Source organism: Camelina sativa, chromosome 18, assembly GCF_030686135.1.
Source record: "Camelina sativa cultivar CO46 ecotype springtype chromosome 18, ASM3068613v1".
Taxonomy (NCBI): Eukaryota; Viridiplantae; Streptophyta; class Magnoliopsida; order Brassicales; family Brassicaceae; genus Camelina; species Camelina sativa.
The window spans coordinates 10,232,397-10,248,341 of NC_141897.1; the positions used below are offsets into that span (position 1 = coordinate 10,232,397).

Below are 15,945 nucleotides of genomic sequence, written 5' to 3' on the forward strand. Positions count from 1 at the left end.
CCAAATTCATCCCGAACTCTTACCATTAGTCAAACGCATTAGAATGTCACACATTCTGACCCTAGAAACAGTAACAACGATGTTTACTGCTTAGAATAAATGTTTTCTCGGTGTTAGCCTATTTCGGGACAAAATAGGTCTAAGCGGTGTCTAAATACTCCAAATTCAACCGAACTCTTTTAATTAATCAAATGCATTGGATTGTTACATATTTTAACCCTAGAAAGAGTAACATAGCGGTTTACTGCTTCGAATCAATGTTTTCTCTCGGTTTTAGCCTGTTTTATTGGTTTAAGCCTCTTTTGGGATAAAACGGGTTTAATTGTTGTCTAAACACTCCAAATTCATCCCGAACTCTTACAGTTATTTAAATGGATTGGATTGTCACACATTCTGACACTAGAAACCGGAACAAAGCTGTTTATTGCTTTGAATCAACGTTTCTCGATTTTAGCCTGTTTCGGGACAAAATTGTTATGAGTGGTGTCTAACCCCTCCAAATTCAACCCCAAGTCTTATAATTAGTCAAATGCATTAGATTGTTACATATTTTGACCGTATAAAGAGTTACATTTCTGGTTACTGCTTCGAATCAATGTTTTCTTTCTGTTTTAGCTTGTTTTCTAGATTTAAGCTTATTTTGGGATAAAACGGATTTAACTGTTGTCTAAACACTCCAAATTCATCCCGAACTCTGACAATTAGTTAAATGCATTGGATTGTCACACATTCTGACCTTAGAAACAGTAACAAAGCTGTTTACTGCTTTGAATCAACGTTTTCTCGGTTTTAGCCTGTTTCGGGACAAAATTGGTATGAGTGGTGTCTAAACACTCCAAATTCAACCCGTACGCTTATAATTACTCAAATGCATTGGATTGTTACATATTTTGACCCTAGAAAGAGTAAGATAGCTTATTAATGCTTCGAATCAATGTTTTCTCTCGGTTTTAGCCTGTTTTCTACATTTAAGCCTGCTTTGGAATAAAACAGGTTTAACTGTTGTCTAAACACTCCAAATTCATCCCGAACTCTTTGATGTTCATATATTTTACCATGTTTTCCCTTAGTTTATTCACATCTTTTGCATCTTTTGCTAGCCATTTTCATCATTATTGTGTAGCTTTAGGACTAATCATGCATTAGAGTTTAGTTGCATTGCATTTGCATCTTTTCATGCATAAACTGGTGATTTTGGAGCTTAAGGAGCACGGAAACAATCCTGAGGAGAAGTGAAGCAATCTTGAAGGGAAAGCAAGAGAGTTAAGGCTGAAGAACCAAGGTCCAGAGTCCAACTCGACCAAGCACTCGACCGAGTGGGTAAATGGACTCGACCGAGTGGAGTGTGCACGAGAGAAGCCAGCTCGACCATGGACTCGACCGAGCACTGGTCGAGTTGACCGAGCCGTTGACTACTTTGACTTTTTCTATTTTTAGGGCTTCCACCTCCTCACCTATATAAGGCCTTGTACCTGCAGCCACCAAAGAGTCCAACTTTTTAGATATTCCCTAAACCTAGTTTTTACCTTTTTTAGTTTTATTCCTTTTGCATTTTTATTTTTAAGATCTTGTACTTCCTTATGAAAGAAGACTAGATTCTTATATTTTGTTGGTTCTATAACTTTCAAGATATTGAGAATTTGAGTTTCATCCTTTCATCAATATTGAAGATCTTTGTTTAATCTTTCTAATAATGCAAGTTTCAATATTTTCTGGGTTTTTGACTTTGATCACCATGTATTGTTGTGAGTAGTTTCCTTAGGATCTTGAGGATGGGTTAGGATGGATTGATCTTGTGGTTTGTGTGACTTGGTCAAGCTTGATTGTTGTAGATCTCTTCTAGGGTAGATGATCTTAATGCTGATTCTATATCTGAGAGGGTAGAGTCTGATTTCAAGCTTCTTAGCATCACACCAATGTTTAGGAAGCATAGATAAGGCTAGATCTAGAGCTTACCATTAGGCTTGCTAAGAGATTAGAGGTCTTGTTTGGTTTGAGATGTGTTGCTTAATGCCTGCTTGTGTAGATTCTTTACTGTGTGAGAACAAGTCTAGAATTGCATAGGTTTGATTGTTTCTTGACCATGAGAGTGGGAGAAACTTGTCTTAGATTAATATGTCTAGAAGTTAGCTCAAAGTTTGCTTGAGATTTGTTGACCAAGTTAGATAACCACAATGATTAGTCCATCCCATGAATCCATGCTCAGGACCTTCTTTGTTTATTGAAATCTTAGTCTTAATCCTGTTGCTTGCTTGTTGTTTGATTGGATTTAGCATTACTCTGTTTTTATTGCATTGCTCTGTTTCTGCGTCTAGTCTAGCTCGACCACCCACTCGACCTACACTCGGTCGAGTGCTGCTCGAGTTCATCCCCAGAACTATGTGTCTATGATTTGTGTTTGTCTTGTTTCATTCCTGTTTCATTCCAGTTGCATACATTTAGTTTTCAGTTCATTAATTATCTTGCATTAGTTCATTAGTAGTAGTCTCTGTTTCTGTTCTTGCTTTATCACTGTTTCAATCATTCAGTTTCATTTGCATATAGTTGTTAGTTCTTGTAGTTTATTTTCTGTATTTTACATTTTCTTCCTAGGATTGTTAGTGACAAACAATCTTTACATTTGTCTTAACTTAGATTCATATGCATATCTTAATTGTTCACAAACACTCATTTAGGATTGATACCTCTTGTACTGCAATAGCATAAGGGGAATTGAAACACCCATCCATCATTCCATTCATATCTCACCATTGCATACATCATCATTCACACCACAATATAAATCTTGTTTCAATTTGGCGCCGTTGCCCATTTGAGTGTGTTTTTGTGACATTTAGGATCCATATTAGTCTAAGATTAAGTTCTTTTATACGCTTGTGAGGTTGCTGTACTCGAATCTTCTGTTTCTGGGTTGAAGTTCCATTTCAGGTACCACTCGACCAGTCACTCGACCACCACTCGACCGAGTCGTGATCGAGCACCTGCTCGAGCCAGAAGCCGGATCTCTATAACCATCATTTTCCAGTCGACTTGACCTCCTACTTGAGCCTGTGCTGAGTCGCTTGCCTAGCAAAAATCGTTTGTGTCTGTTAATGCACACAAGATCTAAAGGAAAGGACAATCTTCTTAGGCCTATTGACAACATCAACAGCAAGACCAAGAGTTTAGGAGCTAAGCAAAGGAGAGTTGTTCAGCAACAACAAGAGGTTATAGTAGCTATGGATCACCAGGATCAGGTTCAGAGACCAAGGAACATTGGTGCTGGAGATGCACCCAACACTCACAACCAAAGAGCTGGCATTGTGCCACCAACTGTTGCCAACAACAACTTTGAGATCAAGAGTGGATTGATCTCAATGATTCAGGCCAATAAATTCCATGGATTGCCTATGGAGGATCCACTAGATCATCTTGATGAGTTTGACAGAATCTGTGGTCTTACCAAGATCAATGGAGTAAGTGAAGATGGTTTCAAGCTGAGGTTGTTCCCTTTCTCACTTGGGGACAAGGCTCATTTATGGGAAAAGACTCTCCCTACTGGTGCAATCACTACTTGGGATGCATGCAAGAAGGCTTTCTTGGCCAAGTTTTTCTCCAATGCTAGGACAGCAAGACTAAGGAATGAGATCTCTGGATTTGCTCAAAGGAGTAATGAAAGCTTTTGTGAAGCTTGGGAGAGATTCAAGGGATACCAAACTCAGTGTCTTCACCATGGTTTTAGTGTGGAGTCTTTGTTGAGAACATTGTATAGAGGAGTGCTTCCCAAGTTCAGAATGCTTCTTGACACAGCCTCCAATGGAAACTTCCTCAACAAGAATGTGGAAGAAGGCTGGGAGTTAGTAGAGAACCTTGCACAGTCTGATGGAAACTACAATGAGGACTATGACAGAACCATAAGGTCATCATCAACTGATCAAGAAGACAAGTACAAGAAGGATCTGAAAATGGTGAATGAAAAGCTTGATAGGATCTTGCTAAGTCAGCAAAGGTCTATTCACTTTGTTAGTGAAGAGGAGCCTCCAGCTCAAGAGGGAGAGAATGAGTTTGCTGAATTATGCTATATGCAAAACCAAGGAGGTTTCAAGGGTTATAACCAAGGAGGGTTTAGGAACAATAATCTGTCCTATAGGAGCACAAATGTGGCCAACCCACAAGATCAAGTCTACCCTCCTCAACAGCCTCAACAGCACCAAAACTATGTCCCCAAACAACAACAACAGGTGTTCCAGCCCCAGTTGTGTCCCCCACCAGGGTTTCAGACTAACCAAGGCCAGGAACAAGACCTTAGAGCCATGGTACAACAGCTGTTGATTGGTCAAGCACAAGGGAAGATAGAGGAAGCCAAACAGTTTGCTGAGCTAAACCAAAGGCTCACATCTCAATACAATGATCTGAATATGAAGTTTGAGGGTCTGAATTCCATAGTTAAGTACATGGAGAGTAACATAGCCTCTTCTTCAGCTCCAAAACCCAACCAACTCCCTGGAAAAGCTGTCCAAAATCCAAGGGAGTTCACAGCCAAAGCCATTCAGGTTCATGAGGAAGAAGCCACTGAGGACAGTGCAGTTCAAGTTTGGAGGAATTCATTAGTTACTGAAGCCCCAAGTGATGTTTGTAACAAGCAATTGGAGCTCTCACCTGAGCTCGACCATGGACTCGAGCAGCCACTCGACCGAGTGCGTGCTCGAGTGGTCGATCGAGCTGGACAGTCCGAGGCTGACAAACCTGCCAAGTACATTCCTCCTGCCTACAAGCCTCCACTACCTTTCCCAGGATGTTTCAAAGCACAAAAGATTAAGGAGCTTAGGGAAATCATTGAGAGAAAGGAGATGATGGCTAGGCAACAAGAAGAAGAGAGGGTTTTAAAGGAAGAAGGTGTGGTTGAGGAAGTGTTGGCCATACAAGAGATCACCATTGTTTACCAAGAAGAAGAGAGAGGACCTGCCTTGGAACAGTATGATCCATATCCTCTCTACAAAGACTTTTTGCTTGATTTGTCAAAGAAGAAGGCTGAAGCTCAAGATGAGAAGGATCTTGAGGATCTTGGAGGAGTTATCATTCCAATCAAGCTTAAGGATCCAGGTCCATTCTATCTGCCTTGCACACTTAGCTATCTTCACTACAACCAATGCCTTTGTGATTTGGGAGCTTCAACAAGTGTCATGCCATATTCCATAGCTCAAAAGCTTGGGAGAACTGACTTCAAATCTACTAGACTCCATGTGTGCCTAGCTGATGGGACAAATAGAGAGGTAGTTGGGAGGTTAGAGAATGTCCCAATCAAGATAGGAAGAGCAAGGATCCACACTGACTTTGTGGTGATAGAGATGGACAAGGAGCCTGAAGATCCAATCTTACTAGGGAGGCCATTCTTAGCTACTGTTGGAGCAGTTATTGATGTCAAGGAAGGTCTTGTGACCTTGAACATTGCTGAAGATGTAGTTATGAAGTTCAATATCTACAATCCAACCAACCTTCCCACCATTGATGACCAGCCTTTTACTATCAAGGACAAAGGTGGTCAAGAAGGGTTAAGTGATAAGGCAACTCCAAAAGCTGAGCTCCCACTTCAAGAGGATTCTGTGGAAAAGCTTAAGAGGTCAATTCAAGAGTTGACTAGTATGGTTGAGGATCTTCAAGTAAAGCTGAACAAGAGGTCTTTGAGGAAAGCAAGACCAAGGCTCAAAATCGAGAAGAAATATGGTTTGTGTGCTAAGGGTGAGGTGATCAAGGATCAACTTCACAGTGACCAAGAGGTTCCAGGGAGGATTTCATCACCTCCTTGGTATCTAGATCAAGTCTAAGAAGGAAATCAAAGTCAAGCTTAGTGACTTTAAACAAGCTCACTAGGGAGGAAGTCCCTAAGGTATCCTTTGTAAATATGGTTTAATTTGTTAGTAGTTTTGATGTGTTTTCTTTTATGTTTTTGTTGGACAGGCTTTTTATTAAGAATGTAGTTGGGTAAGAAGAGATTTGGACTTGGGCAAGAGGTTCGCAAGCCCACTCGACCAGGCCACGAGAAGTACTCGATCGAGCTGGGTAAGGATTAAGGCCCATTTGGTTTCCAAAGCTTCTAGAACGATCGAGTGGAAGAAGAAAGTGAGGAAGAAGAACTAATGGATGATGGAGAAGCTGAGTCTTGTGGATTGTCAAAGAAGCAGCTTTATGATGCTTTCATGAGGATGGAGTTCTTGGGAACCAGATATCCACATAAGGAGACCATGGAGAAGCTTGCCATTGATGAAGATATGGAGTGTCTCTTTGAGAAGAGCAGCCTTACCAAGTTCATGGGGCTTTGTATGGAGGGGTATAGAGAGGAAAGCTGTGAGTTCCTAGCCACTGTCAAGCTGCACACATATGTGAGGAAGGATGCTGTAGTAGGAGCTGGTCACATTTCTTTCACAATCAAAGGGAAGAAGCATGATCTCTCAATGAAGAAGCTGGCTGATGTGTTTGGTTTTGAGGTTGGGAGCAATAGGAGCTTGATTGTGCCAAGAGAAGAATTGTATGCTGTGTGGGAAACCATTGGGGATAACAAGCTCTACTCATCCTACAACTCCAAGAGCTCAAGGATTAGGAGCCCAGTCTTGAGGTACTACCACAAAGCTCTTGCCAACACCTTCTTTGCTACGAAGGAAACTGGAAACATCAATGAGGGAGAGCTAAAGATGATTGACTTGGCTCTCAATGGAGTTTTTCTTCAAGCAAGGAATGGAACCATCATCCTTGGTAGCACTGTGGAGACTGATCTTGCAATGGTGCTGATAGACCATATGATATATTTGAGAAGTTGGGTAGGCAAGCTTGAGAACAAGGGTTCAAGAGGAGCACTTACCATTGGAGGCATCATTACTCCAATTCTTCAAGCTGCTAACATTCCACTTAGAGGAGAAGGGGTCTCACCAAGATGGATTGATTCCAGCTACCTAACCTCTACACTCATCCTAGCCAAGGAAACCATATCTTTAACTTTGAGCTGCCAACAGTTGGGAAGAAACAAGTGATCCTACCAAACAAAGAGCTCACTACCATTCAAGAAGGAGCCAACATTGATTTTTGGCCAGCTGATGAGTACTTATTTGATGGAGTAGTACAGCCTAGAGTTGATTCAGTTGGAGATGTAGAGATGGGTGATGGAGAGGAGCAGTTCTACTTTGAGAACTATGAGCCCAATCCAAGGGATAGTAGAGGAGTGAGAGAGCATAGCAAGAGGTTGACATTGCTGCAAAAGTGGAACAAATGGCATGGGAAGAGGTTTGACAAGCTCAAGAAGAAGGTGACCAACATGGCTAAGTCCATTAGAGGCCTGAAGAAGGAAGTTGCTGACTTGAAGAGTGGAAACTCTTCACCAACTCCATCAAGCCCTTTGAGGAGGAGTGGCTCAACTAGAGCACTTTCAAGAGTTGCAAACCTTGTGGAACCAGCTAGGGCTTCAATGTATGAGCCAAATCAGAGGAAGAGGAGCTCAAGTACCCGAGAACAACAGTTTTCGAGGCACTCGACCGGGTCACTCGAGCACCCACTCGACCGAGCACCTTGGAGCCACTCGACCGAGTTCCAGCCTAGACCACCATTTGGCTTCCCACCTCCAGCTGCTTATCCAGGCTATCCAGGTTACCCCCCCATACCACCCCAATACTTTATGGATCCAACACAATACCATCAGTACCAGCAGTACCAGACTCAAGATATGGAGACTCGCGGTCCAGCTCGACCCCCCCACTCGGACATGCACTCGACCGAGTCATGGTCGATTGGCATTGTCGAGCTGCCCCAATCACCTTCTTCCAGTCACCAGCAGGATCCCAGCTACACCTTTGATAGTATGCAGGAGGATGTGGACAGCTTCTTCTCCAATCCTTGAGGTAACATTATCACCTTACCATTGTATATACCATAGCATTTCATATGTTGTGTTTTGTTTTAAGTTTTGAATCCTCAAGCAAATTTCTTTCACACAAGGGACTGTGTGATTTAAGTTTGGGGGAGGGTTTGAGATAGCATTTGATGTTGTGTTTTGTTTTCTTATTTCAAATTTTTATCATCATCATGTTAGCACTTGCATAATCATCTAAGGCATAGGAAAACCATAAAAATTTGAAATTTTTTTGCAAAAATCTTTATAAAAAAAGAGTGTTCATGTAGTTTGCATTGCATATTTAAGTATTTTGTTTATCATATAGGACTGTTTGCATTAGGGATCTATGATGAGTTTTTCCTTGTTAGCTTGCTTAATTCACTAGACTAAGATCAATGCCCAAGTTAATAGTACTTTGATGCTAGTTGAGTGGTTAGAAGCATAAGATTGAACCAAGCCTTGAATTCCTGAATTGCATTTGGTCTAAATTGAAGCATGTTGTGATTTGATGCCATTTCCTATTTATAAGAACCTAATATTGACTGTTAATTATCAATGTATGCATTGCTTTAAACTTATTTGGATACCATATACTTATTTGGATCATCTTTCTCCTTTTGCCACTCTTGTTGATCCAAGTAGCTGATTTCACTTTTAAATCAGTTTCCCTACCCCTAACCAAACCTTCTTTCAAGGCATGTTTATTCTTGTGTGTGTGAGGCCTATTTTTGGGATTGAGCTTGGTAGAAAGTGTTAGGTTTGAACTGACAAGAGTAGAACCTTGTGTAGTTCTAGTTTGCATTTTTCAAACTAGATAGGACTAGGTGGTTCACTTGTTGGGTTTGGGACTTGGCTCTCATGAAAATAAAAGAGGAAAAAGAGAAAGAAAAGGTTAGAGTCTTTAGGAGGGGAATGTGTTTAAGTAAATTTAAAGTCTAGTGAAAGAATGGGAAGAATAAGGTTATCTAAGATGGTTCTAGTTAAAGAAAAGAAAAGAAAGCAAAGTGAAGTTTAGCAAAAAGCTTATATGACTTAAGAATAAGAAGAAAAGAGAACCATAGCAATAAGAAAAAAAAAAAAATTCCCATTCCACTAGAAAGATCAATTAAGAAACCTCTCCTAAGACTTTAAAACCAAAAGAGAAAAGGGTGAAAGAGAAAAGAAGAAGTTAAAGGGTAGCACTAGGATCATTTGGGTTTAGATTGATAGGATAAACACTTTGGGTACCATTGGGTAGACAAGGCTTTATTCTTGTATGTGTCTAATTATTCTTGTATGTGTCTAAGTGTTCTTACCTTTAGCATTCTTCTAAAGCTCAATCCATTTTTTATGAGAGAACCTTGATATTGATAAGCCCTACTCTAAAAAGAGACCATCATTGTCTCTAAACCTTTTACTGCCAAGCCAAATGAGTTTAAGCATTGCATAGAATTGATTCATGTTCTTGATTAATGAATGTTAAAGGAAATGGTTGATTTGAATGCATGTGGATGTCTAAGGCTCAAATCAGTGAAGGTTGTGATATGCTTGTCTAAAGTCTTTAGGTATAGCTCATTCAACTTGCATCATAGTACTAGTAACTTGGACATTGATTCTAGATAGTCTATTTGCAAGATTTAGGAGCTGAGATCCCACTTTCAAACCTCATCTACCTTCTTATGTCTTGTTTATTTGCTTGAGGGCAAGCAAAGACTAAGTTTGGGGGTGTTGATGTTCATATATTTTACCATGTTTTCCCTTAGTTTATTCACATCTTTTGCATCTTTTGCTAGCCATTTTCATCATTATTGTGTAGCTTTAGGAGTAATCATGCATTAGAGTTTAGTTGCATTGCATTTGCATCTTTTCATGCATAAACAGGTGATTTTGGAGCTTAAGGAGCATGGAAACAATCCTGAGGAGAAGTGAAGCAATCTTGAAGGGAAAACAAGAGAGTTAAGGCTGAAGAACCAAGGTCCAGAGTCCAACTCGACCAAGCACTCGACCGAGTGGGTAGATGGACTCGACCGAGTGGAGTGTGCACGAGAGAAGCCAGCTCGACCATGGACTCGACCGAGCACTGGTCGAGTTGACCGAGCCGTTGACTACTTTGACTTTTTCTATTTTTAGGGCTTCCACCTCCTCACCTATATAAGGCCTTGTACCTGCAGCCACCAAAGTGTACAACTTTTTAGATATTCCCTAAACCTAGTTTTTACCTTTTTTAGTTTTATTCCTTTTGCATTTTTATTTTTAAGATCTTGTACTTTCTTAAAAAAGAAGACTAGATTCTTATATTTTGTTGGGTCTATAACTTTCAAGATATTGAGAATTTGAGTTTCATCCTTACATCAATATTGAAGATCTTTGTTTAATCTTTCTAATAATGCAAGTTTCAATATTTTCTGGGTTTTTGACTTTGATCACCATGTATTGTTGTGAGTAGTTTCCTTAGGATGTTGAGGATGGGTTAGGATGGATTGATCTTGTGGTTTGTGTGACTTGGTCAAGCTTGATTGTTGTAGATCTCTTCTAGGGTAGATGATCTTAATGCTGATTCTATATCTGAGAGGGTAGAGTCTGATTTCAAGCTTCTTAGCATCACACCAATGTTTAGGAAGCATAGATAAGGCTAGATCTAGAGCTTACCATTAGGCTTGCTAAGAGATTAGAGGTCTTGTTTGGTTTGAGATGTATTGCTTAATGCCTGCTTGTGTAGATTCTTTACTGTGTGAGAACAAGTCTAGAATTGCATAGGTTTGATTGTTTCTTGACCATGAGAGTGGGAGAAACTTGTCTTAGATTAATATGTCTAGAGGTTAGCTCAAAGTTTGCTTGAGATTTGTTGACCAAGTTAGATAACCACAATGATTAGTCCATCCCATGAATCCATCCTCAGGACCTTCTTTGTTTATTGAAATCTTAGTCTTAATCTTGTTGCTTGCTTGTTGTTTGATTGGATTTAGCATTACTCTGTTTTTATTGCATTGCTCTGTTTCTGCGTCTAGTCTAGCTCGACCACCCACTCGACCTACACTCGGTCGAGTGCTGCTCGAGTTCATCCCCAGAACTCTGTGTCTATGATTTGTGTTTGTCTTGTTTCATTCCTGTTTCATTCCAGTTGCATACATTTAGTTTTCAGTTCATTAATTATCTTGCATTAGTTCATTAGTAGTAGTCTCTGTTTCTGTTCTTGCTTTATCACTGTTTCAATCATTCAGTTTCATTTGCATCTAGTTGTTAGTTCTTGTAGTTTATTTTCTGCATTTTACATTTTCTTCCTAGGATTGTTAGTGACAAACAATCTTTACATTTGTCTTAACTTAGATTCATATGCATATCTTAATTGTTCACAAACACTCATTTAGGATTGATACCTCTTGTACTGCAATAGCATAAGGGGAATTGAAACACCCATCCATCATTCCATTCATATCTCACCATTGCATACATCATCATTCACACCACAATATAAATCTTGTTTCACAAGCCTAATGGTAAGCTCTAGATCTAGCCTTATCTATGCTTCTTAGACATTGGTGTGATGCTAAGATGCTTGAAATCAAACCCTACCCTCTCAGATATAGGATCAGCATTAAGATCATCTAGCCTAGAAGAGATCTACAAAAATCAAGCTTGACCAAATCAAACAAACCACAAGATCAACCCAGCCTAACCCATCCTCAAGGTCCTAAGCAAACTACTCACAAGAACACATGGTGAAAAATGTCAAAAACCCAGAAAATAATGAAACTTGCATCATTAGAAAGATGAAACAGAGATCTACAATATTGATGAAGGAAATAAACTCGAAATCTTAATACTTTGAAAGTTATGAAACAAACAAAATATAAGAATCTAGTCTTTCTCTCTCAAACAAGTACAAGATCTAAAAATAAAATAAAAGTGCAAAAGGAATAATATCTAAAAAAGGTAAAAACTAGGTTTTAAACTCTCTAAAAAGCTGGATTCTTTTTGTGGATGCAAGTACAAGGGCCTTATATAGGAGGTGAGGTGGAAGCCCTAAAAAATGCAAAAAGTCAAAGTTGTCAACGGCTCGGTCAACTCGACCAGTGCTCGGTCGAGTGGCTGGTCGAGCTGGCTTCTCTCGTGCATTCTCCACTCGGTCGAGTCCTCCTCAGCACACGGTCGAGTGGTGGTCGAGTGGTGCGGTCGAGTTGGACTCCGGACCTTGATTCTACAGCCTTGACTCTCTTGTTTTCTCCTCAGGACAGCTTCACTTCTCCTCAGCATTGCTTTTATGCTCCTTAAGCTCCAAAATCACCTGTTTATGCATGAAAAGATGCAAATGCAATGCAACTATACTCTAATGCATGATTAGTCCTAAAGCTACACAATAACTATCCAGACAACACTAAACGCTGGTACTGTTTTCGTCACCCTCTTCCCAAATTTCAACGTGGCATTAGAAGACCCTCAAATATATCAGAACATGCAAATCCAGCTGCAAATCACAGGCGCTCCACAGATTGGAAACACATATGCGGCAACACTTCACCATCAAATGGCGTACAGAGTCCAAAATCATGCAATGGACTTAAGTCTCCCAAGAGACACTGAAGATGCACTACTCATACAATTGGAGTCACAGCATAGCCCGTTCTGCATCCATATTCCTAGACAGATTCCTAGAGATGAGCTTGTCAAGTTACTTCCAGAATCATGGGTTACCAATTACGAAAAACTCCATGACCGGAGTACTCCAATACAATCGGTGGACTCTTCTATTCATAGGAGAAAAGATGGAGCTGTAGAGATTGCCTTCAAGCAACAAGAAGAAAAGTCAAGACCAACGACTTTCTGCACAGAAATCAATACAATTACTCCTTTTGAAGACACTCAAACCTTGGAGATCAATCCACATTTAGATGGTGTTCCAATCTCATCCTTTGATTCGTTGGGAGATCCCATTTACTCTTTCCAAAATGAAACAGGCCACAAATTCTTTGATGTTTGCGATTGCCAACACTGTCAGATGAATAGTTCTGATGATGATGACACCCCAAGGCGTAGGAGAAAAAAGAAAAATACACAACAAATTCTCAAAGAACGATTTGAGTCTGGAGATCCACAAGTTGGCCTTCTCGGAGAACCAAGTGGCAAGAATTTTGAATACTATGTATTGTATTTAGGTGGCTCAACTCCCACAACACCTGAAAAAGAAGAGGTACAACTAAGTTACATGTTCACAGCAGGATTCACCATTTCCATCCAAAGAGTTCGAAGAAAACAATATAAAGCACTCGTGGAAAATTCGGAATCCAAATGTTAAGAATCCAGATGGTTCAGTGAAGCAGATCAGTACCGCAGAAGCAACGTTAAACTGGCAGTCGGAGAACACCGTAACCCAAAACCATCTATTAAGCCAGATTGACAAAAAGGTAACCATCATGGACCTTTCCATTAAAGAACTCACCAAAAAGATAATCTCTCTCCACCAAGAACTTCTCCACCTTGCAACTACTGTCTCCATGAACTCTCCCCTCATGTTCCAAAAAGAGTCGGAGCTAAAGTCCCTTAAAGCTCAATTACACTCCTTACAAAACCAACCCAAAACTCAACCACCAACTCCATATGACCTTTTTACGCCATATCCCATCTACACACCACCTTACACAGCCCAAACACAACCTTTATCTTTTTCCCAAGACCCAAGTATTTTTGGAGCATCCTCCTTCTTACAAACAAAAGTTCTCTATGAACAACAGTCTACCAAAAAGAAAAAGCCAACAGAAAAAAGACCAGGGAAGGAAGCCATACTTGAACCACCCAAACCCGAAGCCGGCAAAATGCAATTCATGGTGGAGCACGCTAATCCAATCACTGTTTTTCTCGAGAAGGTCGCAAAACAAGAAAAAAGACTTTCTCAAGGAAGTATGATGAATAAGGTACCAACAACATTAAAAGATGAGAATGATGAGGCCATGATCCCACATTTTATGATGGCTTCACCTGCTGTGGTTGAAGAAGACATAGAGAGTGAAGGTGGAAACGTATATGAAGAAACCCAAGAAACTGGACGAGATCAGACAGAAGGAAACCCGCGGTTTAGTACATAACCACATAAGGGTTTCTCTTTTGATGATGTTCCCCCTTCAAAATGGCGTGACAATGTATATGAGATGCATGCATGGCTAACAGAACAACAACTTAACCCAGGAGCCACTTTACCTACCTCGATTGATAAACTGGTGGCTAAATTCCAAGGACGTCTCAGGCAATGGTGGATAAGCCTAGGTCAATATCGACAATTACAAATCCGACAATCTCCAACAATCGATGCTTTGGTGGGACACATTCATAATGAATTTCTCGGCACATGGGATCACTATACTATCCAAGCAAGAGAAGAATATCTTAGCATGAGATGCTGTTCCTTCAAGAGGAAGGATCTTGAAAGACATTATGAGCGGATGTCAAAGAGATTCTATGCCCTAAATGGAATAGATGACGTCAACCTCAAGCAGGCGTACCTGAATTCACTTCCAGAACCACTTGGAAATGAAACGTCAAGGATATTGTCTCTCAAGAATATGCCTCTCAACCAAGCTTTACTTGGAGAAATATATCAAATTTCTCTGGCAGCCCTTGAAAAGCTATGCAACCACCAGAAGTTTTTCAAACAGCTTCAAGACCAAGGAAAGCTTCTAGGAAAAGCATGTGATCGGCCAGAACTCAATATCAAATGCAGAGACAAGAGATGCCATTGTTCTACAAGTCATGGAAAAGAAAAAAGCTATAGAAGCAAGTGGCAGAAGAAATATCCAAAGTTATCTTCTAGAAAGAAATGGAAATTCTTCAGGAAGAAAACTCAAAGAGGTTTCAAAAAATCAGATAGATGTTACATCTGCAAGAAGAAGGGACATTATGCGAAACAGTGTCCTAACAAGAAGAACAGAGACAACCTCCTTGGCTACTTGGCACAAATTGAAGATATTGACGACTCGGATATTGAATCCATCTTTTCCCTTGATGATGAACCAACTGATGATACAGTTCTTGCAATGGGTATGAAGTTTGAAGATGAATCTTCAGAAGAGGATACTGGAGATGAAAGCGATAGAGACGACCAGTTCATGTTGTTTGACCTCTACACATTCGATTTCTGCAAAGTAGAGCAATCACATCAAGAAGAATTGGTGTATCTAACCCAACCATCTCCAAATGCCAAGATCTACATCTTCCCAAACAAGTATGATAAACCAATACCGGTCATTGCCTATTTTGACACTGGAGCTGCTTCATCCATCATCAAACCAGACCTCCTCCCAGCTTCACATTGGAATTCATGTTCAGTCGCTTTCAAAGCAGCCAACGGCCAGATATTTCATATCTCTCTTATCAGCAAGCCAATATACATCCAACTTTTCCCCGGATACATGATTAAATCCAAAGTATTTGGTTCTGAACTCCCTGGAAAGGACTTTATACTTGGATTTGATATCCTCCATAGTCTTCGGAGAGTTGCGTGGCACCCAAAAGGTCTCAAGCACAAAAATCAGCTGCTACCTTGGACAGCGGTGTCTCATCTATACCCTATGGAGATGCTTAATCCCATAAAAGAAGAAATAGCAAAGACATCTTGCGCCACCTCTCATTCGGAGTTTCTCACAAAGTGCTCATCTCCTTTATGGAAGAATCCAGATTTCTTCATATCCTTACCTTTCAAGAAGAATGAAGATATCAACCCAACTAAAGCAAGTCACCCAGGAATGAACCCAGATCACTACAATCTTGCACTCGAAGAGATTGACCAACTCCAAAAAGAAGATCTCATTGAGAAGACCACTTCACCTTGGGAATGCGAAGCATTCTACGTCAACAAACGGGCTGAACAGGTGCGAGGAAAACTCAGATTGGTCATCAACTATCAACCACTCAACCATTTCCTTGCCGATGACAAGTTTCCTTTGCCAAAGAGAGAAGTGTTATTCCAAAAACTCCCGCAAGCACAAATCTTCTCCAAGTTTGACTTAAAAGCAGGATTTTGGCAGCTTGGAATCAAACCAGAAGACAGACCAAAGACGGGATTTTGTGTACCAGATCGTCATTACCACTGGAAAGTCATGCCTTTTGGACTAAAGGTA

At 40.3% G+C, this 15,945-nt stretch overlaps 1 non-coding gene and 1 pseudogene across 1 annotated transcript; one reads left to right on the forward strand and one right to left on the reverse strand.

The window, feature by feature from the left end:
• Window positions 1-3,611: 3,611 nt before the first annotated feature.
• On the reverse strand, window positions 3,612-3,718 carry LOC147922740 (small nucleolar RNA R71). Its single transcript, XR_015589844.1, has one exon. It is a non-coding gene; the product is annotated as a small nucleolar RNA R71 (small nucleolar RNA).
• An 8,572-nt stretch (window positions 3,719-12,290) lies between these two features.
• On the forward strand, window positions 12,291-13,917 carry LOC147922741 (uncharacterized; annotated as a pseudogene).
• Window positions 13,918-15,945: the final 2,028 nt, after the last annotated feature.